Source organism: Schistocerca americana, chromosome 1 (genome assembly GCF_021461395.2).
Source record: "Schistocerca americana isolate TAMUIC-IGC-003095 chromosome 1, iqSchAmer2.1, whole genome shotgun sequence".
In the NCBI taxonomy this organism is placed as follows: Eukaryota; Metazoa; Arthropoda; class Insecta; order Orthoptera; family Acrididae; genus Schistocerca; species Schistocerca americana.
Genome location: NC_060119.1, coordinates 527,246,546 through 527,265,995, shown reverse-complemented (window position 1 = coordinate 527,265,995; position 19,450 = coordinate 527,246,546). Strand labels below are relative to the sequence as shown.

General features: G+C 41.3%; 1 protein-coding gene across 1 annotated transcript in view; it reads left to right on the top strand.

Annotated features, from left to right (window-relative positions):
• Positions 1-3,038: 3,038 nt before the first annotated feature.
• The window catches only part of LOC124571027 (sodium- and chloride-dependent glycine transporter 1-like), a 282,388-nt gene continuing 265,976 nt past the window's right edge, over positions 3,039-19,450 (top strand). Inside the window, exon 1 of the mRNA XM_047131108.1 lies at positions 3,039-3,074. The gene's annotated coding sequence lies outside the window, so the exon portion shown is untranslated. The remainder of the gene's footprint in view (positions 3,075-19,450) is intronic.

The window sequence follows — 19,450 nt, the reverse complement described above, 5'->3', positions numbered from 1 at the left end:
CCTTACATTTTCTAACGGATAGAAAGTGTTTGTAATCAGAATTATCGTCTCTGAATGTCTGAACAGGTTCAGGATTGCATGAGAACCTATTTATCTCTGTCTGTTCGGATTCTACGTCACGTAGTCTCTGTAAATTACCTAGATTATACTGGCTGTGTGAGCGTGAGAAATGTTCACAATGTGGCGTATGCTGTGACGTGTTAGAGGCTGAAACATTTTTCATTTCTGTCACTTTAAAACGTTCGTTAATTTGGCTGTTCTGTTGTTCAAATTCCTTATCAACTTTCGCATTCAGAGTGCGTGACATTAATTTAAAATCGTCGCGTAACTGCGTTGCGTTTCCTGGACATTGTTTACCAACTGCACTAATTTCATCTCTAAGTGATTCTGTTGTGGCTGCATGTGTATTACTTAATTCTTGTGCAACAGATATAATTTCTTCACTACTGTTACTGGCACAAGCCTTAGTATCATGACGTTGCACGGTAACGGCTGTAATCTGTTTACTAAGTTCTTTGTTCTGTTCATTGAGGTTGTCGTGTTCTTCATTCGACTGTTAGAAACTTTCATTAAGCTGTTCGTTCGATTCATTAAATTGTTTATAACTGTTGTCTTGTTTTTCATTAAGTCGTTTGAAATTGTCGTCTTGTTCTTTCTTCGAAGATTTTCATTAAGTTGTAGCAATACTGCCATTACTTGATCCCAGCCAAAATTAGCGACTCTGTTCACTATGCTGTGTGTTGGTGTATCTGCATTTGTCGCGTTTTGAGTAACCATTAGGTCACTGTCTGATTCACGAAAAGGTTTGCAAATTGGATGTGCTCTGTTGGTCACTACATCGGAATCAAATAAATCTGACATATTTTGAGTACATTGTTCACCTTCATTAGAAACAATTATCTGTTCGCTACGTAAATTTTGCAAATCGGGCGTGTGAAACTGGACAGCGTTCATTGTAACGGAATATTCCGCGTCATCAATTGTTACATTTACGGTGGACATAATTGAATTTGTTTGCTCATCATTAGGATCAAAATCATTAATAGTGATCGGCACGCACTGATTATCTGTAATTAGAGGATTATCACTATTGCACTGAGTGTCGCTAGTATTACCGGTCAAAATATTCGACTCGGCTATTTCACTCATTGCACATCGCGATGTACTGTTAGCAGTTTTTCGCGGCATTTACACAACTCAAAGTTGAGCACAAAATCAAACATAGATAAAGGAAAAATGGAACAAATACAATTACAACAAAGAGCAATAAATTGCCGATGATCTGTGAATGAAGGAGTGACAAATTAGCAAATGCGTTGCGCCAGATACAAACTACAGTTAATATTATGTAAATAAGAGCAGATATATAGCTGACTACCTCTCAGAAATTCACAAAAATACGATGCTGGCCGGTTGTCGACAAGTGTAACCTCCACACAATATTAAATATTATAAATAATATTCACATTTAGAGTAACCTCAAAACAGAAAAATTCCTAAACCTCCTAACAGTAAAAAATATAATTATGTCGTTCACATTCAGTATAACCTACCAACAGGAAAATTGCGTAACCTATCAATAATAACATGTGACTAATCTCTCAATAAAAAATTGTCGCTCACTTATAACCTTTCAATAATTGACTGTGAAATTAAACTGGTAAATTTTAGACGTCAGCAGTGCTGCGTCATGGCCCTGAAAATTCATTCTGAATAAAAATAGAAAATTCTTACCTCAATAAGGTCGCCGGATAACGCATATATATCTGCTCCTATAAGGAATTATTCTGGCACAGCTCTGTGCAATGCTGGCCGATGGATTTGTCATTTATAAAAGGAAACAACTGATTTTTCTTTTCAATAATCGGGATGACCAAGGATTGGACAATTTAGTAAATTCTTTAAATTGAAATGAATGATCGCCAGAAGTTACTTTTTATGAGAAAGATTATTATTAAGAGATTTTTTTAAAAACATTTACATGGGACTTGAGATAACAATACTACATTACCTTACATTATATCGCTCAGGCTCCGCCATCGCTCCACCCCGACCGGCCCAGCCAACTCCATACACACGACTGCACGCTAGCAATTACTTACTGCTACTGCTACACAGTTCCTACTGCACTCAACACTGCTCTTTGGTCTGAGATTTCTTATACCTTACATATCGCAGGCAGCGCGTGAGCAATACATCGAAATTACATCTGCTCGAGTGCGCTAGCAACAAATTTCTTAATCATGGACCTCTTACAAGATATTAAGTCCCATAGTGCTCAGAGCCATTTGAACCATTTTTACCAGCTCTGCTCTGTGGGTTGTAGAGAGGTAGAGGTAGAGAGAGAGAGAGAGAGAGAGAGAGAGAGAGAGAGAGAGATACTGTAGTTCTCACCTTGAACGTCAGTGTGCTGCAATGTAAGGTACTGTAACTGTCACTTGAACTATGTGTTTAATACGGCAGTACATGGACAATTGTTTCAGATAGTTTGAGGACAGTTTATCGAGACCCATTTTGTGGAAGGTCATGAACCAACTGCAAGAAAAATTATTGTAAACAGTTGTGACCTACGAAACTTTTCGTATGGTTTGTGCAAACTGTAAGTCGCGCAAATTAGTGTGATCTCCGTTTAGGCACCCGCGAGTCAGCTGTTAACATTCAACCGTTACTGCAAGAAACTGACAAGGAGGAAAGACACAGCCAGAGGGCAAGTTGCAGAGTAGGAGTTAGGGGCTATTCGACATTAGTTATCCAGGTATCGCTGACCGTACCTGTAGCGACGAGGTTCTTAACGCGCCAGTGTGTGAACACTCAATACAGTGAACGTGTTACGTTATCTGGAGTCCCCTGTCAGGTGCGTGGCGTTATCCACCTGTTCGCGGATGCGATAAGCGACCCGCAGGCGCACGGCAGCCCCGCTAACTTCGCTCACCCAGCAGCGGCGCCGAGCGGCAATTGCTTGACGTCACACAGCGGCCTGCCGCTTAGTAGATGAGCGCGCGGAATGGCCTCGGCGCAGTGGCCGAGCGGCAGTCACCCGGCGCAGACTCCAGGGGGCCCTCACCTGTCGCCAGGTAAGCGGGAACACGCCGTCGGACGCGGCGTCTCACTGGCGGTGTCCAAAGTGGTCATTTCAGCACACCTAGTTAGTATCGACCAGTCTCCTACTCTCAACTGCAGTTACTCGCAACAAGGTGAAGGTAGAGATCCGGCAGGGCCATGACGACGATTTCATGCCAATATATTTCAGTGGCATAGGGCAGTGGCCGTCAAAAGCGTCCCGAATGAGGTATTCCTGACGCTCGCGGTTCTCAGCCATATTTTGTACTAATACGCACGTAGAAACTAACGGCAGAACCCAGAAACGTGAACTAACGTTAAGACTTTTGTTAAAAGTGTAAATTTCCTGCTCAATAATAAACAAAAATACTTAAGGAGGCAATAATCTTTTCAGATGTGCTCAATTTTAATTGACGTTAGTGAAATCGGCCGCGAGCAAAGTAAACTCGGTCACTTACCCCAGAGGCAGAGGGGTGAAAAGCGTGACTACTGCGGGATTAAAGGATGTGACTGGGGGAGGGTATTTTATTGTCTTCCAGTACTGACAACTTATGACAATTCACGGGCGTGCGACTTATATCGAACAGCTGCTACGGTGGCGGTATCAGGGATTCATGAATGCGCATTACACATCTTGAATTACGCATCTTGAATGTGGCACACATCTTTGGCAAGGAATATTAAGTTAAGTAAGGCTGTTACAATACAATGCAATGAGTAGAAGAAAAGTGACGTTTAGATCGTTTAGCAAAATTTTGTGATGGTGTCTCATATTCAACAACGCATTTAAATAAAAACAAAAATAATATTATTCATCAAGGTCATTTGCAGACGTAGTAAAACAAACAAAACTTCCCTTGCAAATAGTTTTAGATTGCTGATGTTGGCAACAACCGAATGATGCCGACTTTTAGCGATCAGTACTTAACGGACCGCCGGCCAAATTCTTGCGTGTCTTCTATGGAAGGAATATATAATTAAATTAAGGCTGTTGTAATACAACGGAGTGAGTAGAAGAAAAGCGACATTAAAAAGAGTTATTAAACCTCTGTGAACATGTCTGATAGTACATAATGCATTTAAGTATATTTACAGTTACTGCTATAAATCAGTTAAATCACCCGCGCACACAAACAACATAGAAACACTTCACCAAGTAATCACAGTGTCATCACTTTGGGGTCCTGTGGGTAGCAGAAATCAGAAACAGAAACAGTTGACAGAAAGTTTTCCGAATGGTGCCGACTTCTAAGGATCAGTAATTGGGGCCGCCAGCCAACTTATCAGTGTAATCCAAGTATAGGCAGGAAGATGATGATGATGACGTTTCCTTTCTGGGGCGCTCGACTGCGCGGTCATCAGCTCCCGTACAAAGTCCCAATTTTTACACAGTCCAATGTAGCCAACGTCACGAGTCGAACCAGGGACCCCGTGATCCAGAGGCAGCAACGCTAGCCAATAGACCACGAGCTGCGGACTATAGGCAGGAAGAAAATCTACTGTTACTCTGAAGCGTATTAGACTGAATAAAGCGCCGACACATCATTCGACCATCTAGCATTTCTCGATTACATCCAAACACAGCTGCAGATCAATATTGGACACGTTCGTTAATGAGGATTACACTCGATTCAGTTAGCGCACTTCGCAAATATGCCATAGCAGCTATTTGGTACAAATGACGGAACCATTTCATCGGTGAATATTTGCGTGTACGTAAAAGTTTCCAGGGTGTCACAGCCAACGCCTTTGTATTATTGTGCGTCACATATGTGTGGCTGCCATCAGACAACTTACTGTGTCATTAACTGGAGCAATTTGTAGTGTAGGTGAATATATGCTAACGTTCGTGACATTTGCTATAGATGTATCGCTGTCCTCGAGCTTTATAAACAATGTATCACACACAATACTCGAATAGTGGAAGTGACCTTCAGGAAGCGAATTACTTATGATGAATCATGGAAGACTTATTCATCTATAGGAAAAGTGAATGCTCCTAATTTTATGAACGAATGTCATTAATGATCTCATACATCAGTGAGCAACGGGTAGTAGAAGATACAAAAAGAGTCTAGCCTGCAATAATGAGATTTTGAATATTAAGGATTACATGAAGAAATAAAGTTAGAAAAGTGGACAAATGACAATAGCTAAAATTTAAAGGAAAAGATTGCAAAAGAAATCGATGCAATGACGCACAGAGGGTATCCACAAGGAGACTGGTAAAATGAATTTTTCATTCTAAAGTAGGAGGCCGAATAAAAGTTTGCAAACTAAACAGAACTTAGATTCAAAAGCACAAAACTGAGGACCGAATTGGGCACATTGCTGTGAAGAAGTAGAAGAAAATTTAACCAGAACTTAAAATCAGGAAAATCCACAGAAAATACGCAAAAATAGCTGCTCATTTCACTCTATGTTATTATATTTTCATCTGTTCTGAAATATGTTCTTTCCAGGGACTGGCCCGCAGTGTACATGATAATGATCAATGTCTGTATGGTTTCTGCTTAAACGCTCCGTATGTTATTTCACTATAATATTTAATATCTTATTTACGAGTAAGGTAATTTCTCACTACAAAATTCTATAGTAACCAGTAACCGATATCATTTGCCTTATTACTTGTTTCCGTGTTCAAACTGTGTAACACTAATCTTATACCTTTATGAATACGTATACGCTGCGAACTCGATGTGTAGTGGCGAGACAGGGAGAGAAGGTGACTATACCGTGGAATCGTACTTGCTAGTGCTCGCTTTCCAAGAGACTCAGCCGGCCGCTGTGGCCGAGCGGTTCTAGGCACTTCAGTCCGGAACCGCACTGCTGCTAGGTCGCAGGTTCGAATCCTGCTTCAGGCATGGATGTTTGTGTTGTCCTTAGGTTAGTTAGGTATAAGTAGTTCTAAGTCTAGGGGACTCATGACCTGAGATGTTAAGTCCCATAGTGCTTAGAGCCATTTGAACCATCAAGAGACTCCTTCATGTTCGATCAGTATAACCCACTTTTCTTTATTTCTGTCACTAATGACATCACCGTCTTTCGCACGATCATGTTCTGGGATTGAGTTCATTTCATATGTATCATGGCGTCTCGCAGACCAACGCGAGACCTGATAGGTACAGCAAATAATATTATCAACTGGAGGGACTGTCGTATTGCGTTGAGACCACGTGATTTGATAATGAGATAGCCCATATGTCTCAACACTGTGCAGATAAACCTGGCAGATACGTATATCATCAACAAGTAACGAACTACCTTAGCGAGATAGTGACGGAGTTTTAAAGTGCCACACCGGTCGCAACCCTCTGGTATGTTTGTTTATCTAGGTTGACCCCCTTGAAAATACACAAAATTCTACAAGACTAAATTAATGAAGCTTCTGGAAAAACACTTCCCTTGACAGACAAGCATATTGAACAGTGATCGTGGAGTTGGTAAAATATCCTCAGAAGTTCGGGTGATGCTTCTATGTGAGCAGTATTGTTAAAGGGTATGAAATCTCTAATACAACACTGTCACCATAGAATAAGCTGCTTCCTTCAGAGCTATCTGCAATCAGTTGCTAGCGGTAGCGTTTCCTGAGTGGTACTATGAGTCCGTGGTTTGGCTGTGCACGTTACTGAAAGACAATTGAGATCCTTAAGAGACGATCCTAAGATTAACACAGCGGACATCATTTCGATGTATATATTTCAATTATACGTGACGACGAGGCTAGAAACGTCGAAACCGATCGTGGTGCAATAGGTGTGAATATCATTCAAGCACTGGAATTACGGTTCTCTTCATACTGTTCTACAGCATGTAGCATCACCTTGTGCTAGCAGCACGCCTTGGAATGGACTCCAAGAGACAAAACACCGTGCAGCACTGAAAACCGGACATTTTTCGATAGGTTTCTCTGTGACAGTTAGTGATATCGATTGAAACAAAAAGTTTACTGTTACCAGTCATAATTTAATTTCTACAATGCGTTTCAGAATTTTAAACTTCCATCTTCAGGTGTCTGGCTTTCTCTACAGCCAAATGAAAAAAAAGGAAAATGTGAGCGTCGCTACCTCTTGTACGGAAAGATCGGGGTTCGATTCCCGGCACCTCCTAGCATTTTCATGAGTTACGAAAGCTGTCCACTCGGCGTCCCGAGGCCGAGTGAGGATATGCTTGAACTATGAAGCAGCGGCATCATCACGATTCATCTACTGGCAATAACGGCTGCAGGGATTGGCGATATGCCGATCACTCCTCGTACTGCCCTTTAGGTGGCAGTCGGAAAGGCCTAATGCGTGATTAGTGTTTTTAGGGTTCCGTAAGTCAGTCGGTAGAAACGGGACCCTTATAGCATCATTTTGTTGCCGTCCGTCTGTCTGTCCGACTGTTAAGATCCCTTTTTCGTAGGAATGGGTGTTAAGTATCAAGTTGAAATTTATGTCATGTACTTTAAGGTCTACAGTCCCTTGCCGGAGTGAAAAATTTAAGCTTCTAAGTCAATACAATCAAAAGATACGGCCATTTATGTCACATGTTTTGATACCCGCAAACTCTTTCATCAGAACCTGTAGGGTACTCCTCGTTGACCTAGGATCTCGAAAAACAATAGGAATCAAGGTTTCACAGTATAATTAAAGGAAAAATTTCGAAAATTGTTCATGTATACTTATCATAAAAAATAGATTATTTTTTGTCATGTGTTGTCCGTCTGTCTGTCTGCCCGTTTGTTAAGATACAGTTTTCTCAGGAGTGGGTACAAGTACCGAGTTGAAATTTGTGTCATATAGCAAGGTTTCTACGACAATGCAGTCAAAAGATACGGCCATATACAAGGAACAAATTATACGTCGAGAAACCAGAATAACTTGAAAAACAAGCTTCATACGAAAAAATGTGTAGAATCCAAAATTGATTATTTTTGAGGGGGACATATGCTGGTGCTAAAATTAGCCCGCCACCCCAGCCCCTTGCGGGTGAAGCGGGAGGCAACTTTAGAATTTCAAATGGGAACACCCATTTTTTATTGCAGAATCTGATTCTACATAAAAAACTACGTGCATTTTGTCTTAAACATTTGTTTTGATTCTTGGTAGTTGGTGCTGTAGTTCAAGAAAATCCATGTTCTCAATTTTGAGTGGAAAATGGTTACGGATGAATTAAAAAAAATACCTATTTACTATACTCGTAAATTTTGATTCGCTAAAACTAAAACTCTCCCTCTCTCCCCATAAGGTGGGGTTTAAGAGAGAGGAATAAGAGTTTTACAAATGTTGACTCAATCAGAATTTGCAAAAAAAAAAAAAAAAAAAAAAAAAAAAAAATTAATATTTGGGTCAACATTTGTAAAACGCTAATTCCTCTCTCTCCAACCTCACCCTATGGGGAGAGAGGGATAGTTTTAGTTTTAGCTAATCCAAATTTACGAAGTAAAAAAGTATTTTTTATTTATCAGTAACCATTTTCCACACAAAAATGAGAACATGGATTTTCTCGAATTACAGCGCCAACTACCAAGAATCAAAACAAATGTTTAAGACAAAATGCACGTAGTTTTTATGTAGAATCTGATTCTGTAATAAAAATGGGGGTTCCCATTTGAAATGTTAAAGTTGCCTCCCGCCCCATGCCCAGGGGGCTGGGGTGGCGGGCTAATTTTAGCACCAGCAGATGTCCCCCTCGAAAATAATCAACTTTGGATTCTACGCATTTTTTCGTGTGAAGCTTATTTTTCGAGTTATTCTGGTTTGTCAACATAAAATTTATACCCTGTATATCGCACAGTTTGATACCCGCAAACTCACTCACAGACCCCTGGATGAACTACCTATATGCATGTTGGACCTGGTGATCAACTGATAAAGCGTGCGCGTGGCAACCGACAGGTAGTGGGATAGAATTTTGGTCAGATGGCGTATATTTCAGTATTCGTTTTAACCTAGGCTTCACATCACTACGAACGCCAGAAACGAATCGTGGTTCGGATTCCACGGTAAACTGTAGGTCTCCTTCCTCCGGTTAGGTTACTGGGGTAGATTAGATACACGCAAGTCGACGAAACAGTGCCCTATAGAAAGACTTTCACCAAGCCACTGAGCCACACGGAATTATTATTGTTTTCTATATACATAATCAAATTTGTACGGGTCCCTCTGAGCACGATTCCTACTCGCACTTGTCCATTTTTTTTATCATAAGAGCGATTGATGTGGATTAATAGCAGATGTGGCCTATTTGTTGTGTGTACAATTTCGCGGTAACTTGTGGCATTGTCTCTATTAGTCACACGCTCCTTTTCGTGTCGTGTTGGATGCACCATCACACCTGTGATGATAACAGAAAACGAGCATGTGACCACATGCATGTCTTATTAATCCACAGAGGCCCCTTAGTGATGGAGGTCTTAAGCTCTGAAACGCGTCGCGGTAGTAAGTAACTTGCGACTGGTAAGAGTACACTTATTGTTTCAATTGGCACTGGGCAGTCATCCTGATCCGTGGGAGTTCTACCACTGTTCACATGTCACTGGCTTCACAGATGAGCCCCACGCACGCAGGTCCCTCTCGATAGGGCACAAAATGTGTTCGATAGGATTGAAATAATCTGAGAAGCCACAAGAAGGAATCATATGTCTGTGGAGGTTTCCATAAACCATTACGGCATACTTTTGGAGCGCAGGGAAGAAGCAGTGCCGTGCTGAAGATATAGGTCACCGGAAGGATGCAACATGCAAACAAACTGACACACATGATGGGACGGTAGCTTCCTACATCCATCGATAGTGAGGGATCTACCTCGTGTAAACATCCTCACATGAGAAAATCTCCACCATCTGCCTAAACGGTACCTGTTCGGTAACCGACTTTGTTGTTTAGACAAGCGTACCATGATATCTATGAGTGTCACTGTCTTCTCCCATGCATAGAACGTCCAGTGACGGTGATTGTGCGCCAACAGTAGTCTCTATTCCCTGCGCCTTGCGGCCAACAGAGGTACACGCATGGAGAAGTCGCTTTTCTGATTCATAATGAGGAGATGGTGCTAGATTGTATGGCTGCTCGACAATTATTGTTAGGTAGTATTCAATTACGCTCATTTGTGATGCAATTTTCCAAGACTACATGCACGTTTCCTGTTCCGTGCATTGATAACAATCTAGGGCAAGATAAGCATGGTTATGGCGATCTTCTTGATAGAAATCTGTATACATATTCCATTTCATGGGGACCTTTTGTAACGGAAAGTCAACAAATTTTTGAACAAGATTATCTTCCTACGGGATATAGTACCCTTGAAGTAAGAACTACAGCGACAAATGCCGTCTGAGCGAGATCGCTTTAAAATTCCATCCCCCCTGAGCACAGAAAACTGACGAAGCGGAAGGAAACTGGCACAATGTCCAGTGATAAAGGAAGGATTTTGTCATCTGCCAAGATTTTTGTACAGATTTTTTACATTATTATGTAACTACATACAAAGTTAGCACCTGACAAAACCGAATGGCGAACGATCACAACAAAGAACGTAGGCAGAGACCGAACAAAAAGAGGATCCACGTCCGCCCACCCCCCTTTTCAAAGAAAAAATAAATAAGGCAAAAGGAAACCCCTACCTGAAAAGAGTTCTGGCACACCGATGCAGCTGTAGCTACAAAAACAAAACGCTAGACGATCCCGTTCTTTGCGCTCATAACGAAGTACACAAGGTACATGAGGCGGGATACATAATAACATGCAAAGGGGAAAATAATGTTGTGTGTTGAGCCCAGTTTGATAAAAATCGTACACCTTTATAGAATGCACGAAAATAATGTGGGAACCAAAAACCGCGAGTAATAACAAACTGCAGGTAATTTAAACATGAGAAATGTTTACCGTCTAATAAAACCGACTTATTAACGAAACCAAAATTTGTTGCAATGACTGCTGAAGTTTCTTTGAATAAAACGAAACGCAATTGGTCAAAATAAATCTTTTTACATTCGCAAAGGACGGAATAACACCCATATTACTTGTAATTTTTATAATCGGCTATGTTACTGATTCATCACTTTAACCAGGGAAACAAGAAATCTCCACTGGAGCATGTGAACTTAATACATGTGGTAAAACGGTTTATAATCATGACGTGCTGTACGATTGTTCTGTCGTATAATAAAGTATCGTCAAATTTATTTTCTTTATCTTTGCTGGTCATAACATAATATTAAAGTTTGATAGTTACAATTATATTGTTTGCAGCTGATACTATATCAGCTTCACACGACGTGTGAACCATGCTTAAGGAAAAAGAAGATGGAAATTTTGTAGGATAATGGATGTATTGAAGCTTTAATGACTTCACAAAAGTTCTTCGATTTTAAATTTCAAGTAAGCGTATTTTTATCGTTTTACAGCGACGAAAATTCAATATTGTTAAATTAAATATTATAGTATTCTTGTTTAGGGATCTGCATGTTTTCCGTACACTGTAATTAATGCAGCTGATAACGGTAGGCATATTTCCTGAAATCAGTCAATTACTTGGTCTTTAAAACTGAAAGTCAGGGAAATTTTTTTATCTTACTTCACGTCTCAATTATCCTATAACATTTCCTTTATTAAGCGCTGTTCATCTCGACAAAGTGAGGAAGAAGTTTTGACATTTCATAGCAGCGCCATACTAAAAACAAAAAACAAAATCACATACAATGAACTCAGCTTTAAGGGCTCTATTCAACGATGCTAATTTTTGACTATTTTTCCTTTTTGAAATCATGCAGTTGTCTTCGTTTCCTACATTTTCCGGCAGATCCCCAACAGCATGAGGCTCAGTACTCAATTTATCCGTAAAACGACGCCTAGAACTCATTTCAGCAGAAGAAAATTGCCGCCACTGTTTTCTCTCGAGAAGAAAGGGCTGGTTTGGTAGGTGAGGGACACTCGGAGTATTCTGAAAGCCGCTGTGCAGTGCATGGTGGAGATTACTTTTTACCAATATGATCCATTTTCTGCCTCATTCCATTCTGGTAACCCTCTATACTAGCCTTGACCTCTCTTACTCTTACAGTAATTACTTGAGTTTGATTTAATGTCAAGGGAAAAATTAACGCGGTCTCTGGGAACCACCAGTAGCAAGAAAGCTTCAGGAATTGATAATATTAACGTAGAACTGATGTATGGTGGAACTTCCCTTGAATTCAGGCTGCTTTAGTGCTGTAATTTATGGTGGCTACAACAACAAACACAAGGCTGAACAATAATGAAAGTGATTTCGATTTTTAAGACGGGAGACGGAAAAGTTCGTAATAATTACTTGGGAAATCAGTACTATGATAGCCAGCTATAAAATTCGTGCAAAATTAATAAAGCAAAGAATGAAAGCTTTGCGGACAACTTAGTGCTTCAAGAACAATGTTGCTTTAGACCAGATCAGTAATGTATTCATACAGTGACCCAAATTATTGAGAATCGCAGAGAATGCAACACAAAAGGCATCTAATGTTTACAGACTATGAAAAGGCCTTCGACGATGTGAGAAGGAGAGATCTCTGGGAAGTTCTGGGTAAGAGCGGGTATTCCAGGCAGTTAATAAATGACCTTAAAAGTCTGTATAATCACACAAAGATAGTCAAAGAAACCAATGAGGAACTGCATAAACCAATAAATGTCAACAGGGGCCTACGTCGTGATTGCAGTCTGTCACCTTTAATGGTGAATGTTTATATTGAAAACATCCTACGAGAATGGATGGATGAGCACTAAAATTTTCAAATAGGATGCAAGAAAGGTCTGCACACACATTTTATTTGCGGACGATCAAGCAATCTCTGAGAAAACAGGAGGTCAACGACAGACCCTGGCACTTGCCCAAATTGTCAATAAACATAATTTGATCTCTACAAGCAAAACCATAGTACAGGGAGTTTCAAAAGAGACTTTACAACTTTAAATATAAATGTACTGAACGAAGATACAGAGCTGAATTTAGCGTTATTATGTAGGAAAACACATAAAGTTTTTTTACCTTAAACTAAAGATGTTGTATGTGGCTTCTGTTGGTTATTCTACACACATCCCATTGCAAGTCAATTTCTTCTCAAACTCGCTGTAGCATTGCAGGTGTAACTTGCTTAGTGGCGGCGTAAATTCTTGCTCTAAGTTCAGGAGAGAAGCCGGCACAGTAGACACAAACACGATATCCTTGATGAGTGGTGTCAGGTCTGGGGAACGTGGGGACCATGCAATTGGCGCATCACGGCTAATCCATTGACTTGGAAAGCGGTCACTGAGAAAATCCCGGACATCAGCCAGGTAGTGGGATGGTGCACCGTCTTCCACGAAGTCAACATTTCGTTCTTGGTCAACCTCATCGGTCTGTGGTATCAAAAATTGTTTTAACATATCCAGGTACACTATCCCGTTGATGGTTCTCTCATGGGAAAAAAGGAACCGTGGAATCGAACACTTTCTTCTTACTCAATGCACAAAAAACTTTCAGTTTAGGGCTATCACGAACATGTTGCAACATTTGATGTGGATTTTAAATGCCCCAAATCCTACAGTTATGTGTGTTAGCCTTGCCAGTTAAGTGAAAAGTCAACTCGTCGGAAAAGATGATTTTGTCCAAGAAATGTTCGTCCTCATGTCATCGATTTAACATATCCGCACAGAAGTTCTTGCGAGCAATTTTATCAGTGTCTTTTATTGCTTGTACGATCGTCAATCTGTACGGTTGCAAATGTAAACGGTCTCTCAATACACAACAAACAGTCGTATGTGGGACTTGCAGTTGCAGATGGATGCCGGGTCGATTTCGTAGGGCTGCTGACAAAACGTTGTCTCACTCGCTCAACGATGTCGTCAGATATGCTTGTAGGACCTGATGACTTCCCATGTCTTAGCGAGCACCCTGTTTCTGCAAAATATTTATGCCACTCATAAATTGTAGGCCTACTAGGAGGATCTTTAGCGTACTTGGTACGGAAATTACGCTGAACTGTTGTCACCGACGTCGATTCTTCAAACCAAAACACACAGCTAGAGCGCTCGGGTCCAGTGAAGGCAGCCATCTTTAACGCAACTGTCGCTAGCGTTCCTTACGGTGCGATTCGGCACTAACAAACTATGCGAGACAAAACTCGATTGCAAGCTTTCTCGGCGTATTCCAGTGATGAACTCTTCTCGGGTTATCAGCCGAGTGGTGTCATCGTCTTGTGGCAACGTTTCGATGAGCTTCGTATCCTCAAGCGAGGTGACGGGTACGAAACTCATCGAAACGTTGAGGCAAGACAACGCCACCACTCGGCTGATCACCCGAAAAGAGTTCATCATAAAATTTGATGTATTTCCCTAGAAATTGACACAACAATCAGCTGCGTAGGTACTATGAATAAATTTATATGACTTTTCAAAGTTGTAAAGTCCTTTTTGAAACACCTTGTAATGGCATCCAGGGGAAAACATACTATAAGGACTAAAATTGTCATTGATGGAAAAAATAATAGAGCATATAAGTAATTATAGGTATCTAGGCTGTGCTGCATCATATTATACAAGCACTGAAATTAAGAAAGCGCTGCGTAAGCACTAACTAATGAACAGTATAATAAGAAGAACATTAAAGAATCAAGTTCATAAACAGACAACTTGAAGCTTTATAGAACAAAGGCAGTCACTAGTTTAATATATGGTAGTGAAGCGTTGGTAACAGGGAAAAAAAGAACAACACATACAAGCAGCGGAAATGAGATATTTAAGCTCAGCAAAGCGATAACCGGACAGAATAAGGAATGAATATGTTTGTCGAGAGCTAAACATTTTTGCCCTGAATGACAAGATTACTGACTATGGGAAAATCATTTGAATAAGATGGAGAAAAATCAACTTGTCATACTGGCAGGATCGCCTCTGAATTTCTTCGATGTCTTCCTTTAATCCGACCTGGTGCGGATCGCAAAGACCCGAGCAGTATCGAAAAATGGGTCGCACTAGCATTCTGATATGCGGACTACTTTACAAATGAACCACACTTTCCCAAAATTCTCCCAATAAACCGAAGTCGACCATTCGTCTTCCCTACTACTACTTACATGCTCTTCCCATTTGTTATCTCTTTGCGACGTTACGCCTAGATATTAAAACGACATGACGGTGTCAATCAGCCCACCGCTAACGCTATATTCGAACATTACAGGTATGTTCTTCCTAATCATCTGCATTAATTTAAATATTTCTGCGTTTAAGCTAGCTGCCATTCATCACAACAACTAGAAATTTCTTCTAAATCAGCTGTATCCTTCTACATTCACTTAAGGACGACACGTTCCAGTACACCACAGCATCATCAGCAAACAACCGCAGCTTGTTGTTCACCCTGTACGTCAGATCATTTACCTAAACAGAAAATAGTAGCGGTCTTACACACTCCTCGGGGGCATTCCTGATGGTACCCTTGTCTCTGATGAGCACTCTCCGTCGACAACGTACTAAGTTGTGTTACTTAAGAAGTCTTCGAGCCATTCACATACCTGGGAACCTATTCTATCCCTTCGTTAACTGTCTGCAGTGAGGCACCGTGCAAAATGCTTTCCTTAAATCTAGACATACGGAATGTGCCCGTTTCCCCACACCCATAATTCGCAATATATCACGTGAGAGAAGGGAAACTGATTTTCACGTGAATGATGCTTTCTAAAACCGTGCTCATTCATGGACATAAGTTTTTCGGTCTCAAGGAAATTTAAATTTATTACATTCGAAATCAGAATGTGATCAAGAATTCTGCAGCAACCAGACGTTAATAATATTGGTCTGTAATTTTGCGGGTCCGTTCTTTTACCCATTTTAATAAAGGACTCACCTGCGGTTTCTTTACCAGTTGCGGACTTTTCACTGCGCGAGAGATTCGGGATAAATGAACCAATGCCGTAAAGCACTCTTTGTAAAGCAATATAGTATTGCGATTTCAGCCAAACCTGGCGAATTCCTTGCTTTCAGCTCTTTCAGTTGTTTAACTACGCCAGGGGTGCTTGTTACTATGTTCTCCAGCAGACGATGACCACCAATAGGAATCCAGCTTTTTAACGCCATACAAATTCTGCTCTTTAATACAGCAATTCTTACTGCAACAGGAGCAACAGTAACATGAGCACGCCACAGAATTATAAAACATAATCACACCGATGCGTTACAAGGACTATGATTTCATGTTGAATAACTGCGCAAGGCCAACCGTAGTATTTCATACACTATGTGGAAACAAGGTTTGCATCATACAAGAAATATGCCAGAATGGTTGTCTGTATGATTAATAATCATTCGTTTCTTTTATTTTCTGATATTTTCTAGCATCTTTTATAAACAGAAAAATGCACTTTTGTAGTTCATTCCGTCACTCCTATCTTCCTTACTTTACTGAAGCAATCCTACATGTCTTGTTCGATTAGTATTTCTGGAAGAAAGGATTCGGCGGAGAAATAATTAGCCACAGTCTACGAAAATGAAATCTTTTGCGAACTTTGCCAAGCAGGAAAGATTGCCGTTTTGGACGGGTAGGCGGTATTGCTCGTATACGTCAGTAGCTGATATTAATTCCCCCAAAAGGCTAGGACGTGAATTCGAGTTCGGCTCTCGCATGTAGGAGGGACGTTCAGTAAGTAAAGCAACACTTATATTTTTCTCGGCCAGTTTCGGAATTTGTTTAGAGACATCGTGGAATGTTACTGCTTCAGCCCCTATAATTTCTTGGTAGGGCATCTATACGAAGCCTTCAAAATGGCATCTATGACGGCAGAGAGCTGTCAGTTTTTCTTTTGGCGGAAAACAAGAGCATCGTAGATATTCCTAGACGCTTGCAGAACGTCTGTGGAGACCTGCTAGTGAACAAAAGAAAGGCGAATCTTTGGGCGAATCGTCTGCAATCATCCTAACAATGACGCCTAATCCTGTCCGATCTTCCGTGTGCCAGCCGGCCGTATACAGCTGTGACTCCTGTGATGTTGGAACGTGCGGATACTCATTCGAGGATATCGACGGATCACAATCAAACACATAGCTGCACAGCTGTATTCTTTGTTGGTAGTGGCGACACACTTGTCGACCAGTTGGGGTACTCAAAGGTGTGTCCTTGGGTTCCTCGCCGCCTAACGGAAGACCATAAAGAGCTACGGACAATCTGTGCGGAGCTGCTTGCGCGTTACGAAGCTGATCGCCACATTTTGTTTGTGGAACATAGTCACAGGCGATGAAACCTGGAACTGTCACTTCCAACCGGAAACAAAACATCAGTCCCTGGAGTGGCGCCACACCGTCTCTCCTCCGAAGAAAAAATTCGAAGTCGTACGCTCAGCCAGTAAAGTCATGGGACTCTGAAGGGGTACTGTGTTTGATGTTCTCCCTCATGATGCAACAATCATCTCTGAAGTGTATTGTGCTACTCTCAGGAAATGGAAGAAGCAACTTCAGCATGCTCGTCTCCGTAAAAATGCAAACGAACTTCTTCTGCTCCATGGCAACGCAAGGCCTCACGCAAGCCCGCACACCCGAGCGGAGCCTTTGGTGTGTTCTTTCTCATCCAGCCTACAGCCTGGATCTCGCACCTTCCGACTTCTATCTGGTGTAGTAAAATGGGACGTCTAGAGCCGTCCTTACGATGTTATTTATGTTATGGCTACTAGTTTCGGTGTTTCAGTATACGATCTTGAAGCTTTAATTGACGCTGAGGGGGTTAACTCCACAATTCATCAGCGGCTAACATCTATTAACTGGTTTTCGCAGACTACCTGTAACAACGATGCTGTCTCCAACCATCAATTACAAACTACTGTTTGGCCCAATGAAGGCTGCACTCTGCGGGAAGCAGTACGTGGATGAGGGAGAGATTATTGATGCAGCAATGGATCGGACGTCGACTACTAGGGTGGTACCGTGCAGGCATACAGGCCCTCCCAGTAAGGTGGCGTAAGGCCAATGAAGACGTATTATGTTGAAAAATAGGGTTTTGTAGCTAAAACAGTGGGGAATAATATGGTGTATTGGAATCCCGAATATAAACAACCTGCTTTCAGAAAAAAAAGTGTTGCATTACTTAATAAACGCTCCTCGTAGTTTTCATTCTAATGTAAGAAGAAGTAAGCTTTTCACCTAAAAATGGGCAACTGAGTAGTGTAAACACATTGACTGCTATACCGAAATTTGTTCCCATTTGCGAATGTTTGTTCCGCATATAACTTGAAACGCCACCAATTGTTCTTGGATATCTCTCTGTCTCTCCGTATAAACAGGCCTCGAGAGGCCCGACAATACCGACCGACCGCAGTGTCATCTTCAACCGATAGATGTCACTGGATACGGATATGGAGGGGCATATGGTCAGCTCACCGCCCTCCACGCCATTGTCAGTTTTCGTGACCGGAGCCGCTACTGTATCAGTCAGGTAGCCCGCCAACTGGCCTCACAAGGGCTGTGTCCTTCCCACTTGCTAACAACGCTCTGCAGACCCGGACGGTCACCCATCCACATGCTAGCCAAGCTCAACTGTGCTTAACTTCGGTGATCTGACGGCAAAAGTTGTATCACTGCGGCAAGGCCGTTGGCCCTGGATATCTGATCATGGATAAATACCGAAACGCGCCATATGAGATATAAATTCATTGCTTGCCTGATGTCTGACTTTCATTATTGCGACCCAGTCAGCCTGATTCAGAACTAATGATTAAGGTCATGTAATTTTTCACTGAAAATTTCACGCTTGTGTTATTTGCTACTCGACTGTTATTTGTTTTCTGATAACAAGCCTTCAATGTGCGCTTTATCTGTTTTGGGTTGCTTCACTGCTGCGTAAATAGTACAAAATATTTCTTCGCCGAGGTTGTGGAGCAGACTGTGTTGTTTTACCAGCTTATCTTCTCTACTGATGGGCCAAGGTTTGACAGAATGAGTGATTCCACGTCCTAAACTTATTTTATTTTCTTGATTGCTTCTCCGATATATTACTAGTCAGTAGCGGCTTTTTGCACTTCCTGCCAGTGATAATTGCTGGTTCTTCCGCATGTAGTCAGCAGTGCACAGTGGTGGGAAGACTTCTCCTACGCACGGTAGCCTTTGACAGAATTTACAAATTGTCCTAAAGGTCACAGTATGATCTGTGTCAGTGGATCTTGAGATTCAAAGTCTGCTTGAAGCAAGCTACTAACCTCTGAGTAAGAGAAGTTGTACTCACCTACCTCTATCGAAACTACATATGGTTTGAAGAGAAAAAACAACATGACGCAGCAGCATTCTGAGTTCACACACGAACATGTAATCTGTTGCTCTCCTGTTGTGAAGTAGGCCTATAATGTCATATTATGTCAGCAGCATCATTATTTCGAACTTGAAAAGTTTTGGAAAAATTCAGTCGCTACTGTTAGGGTTGT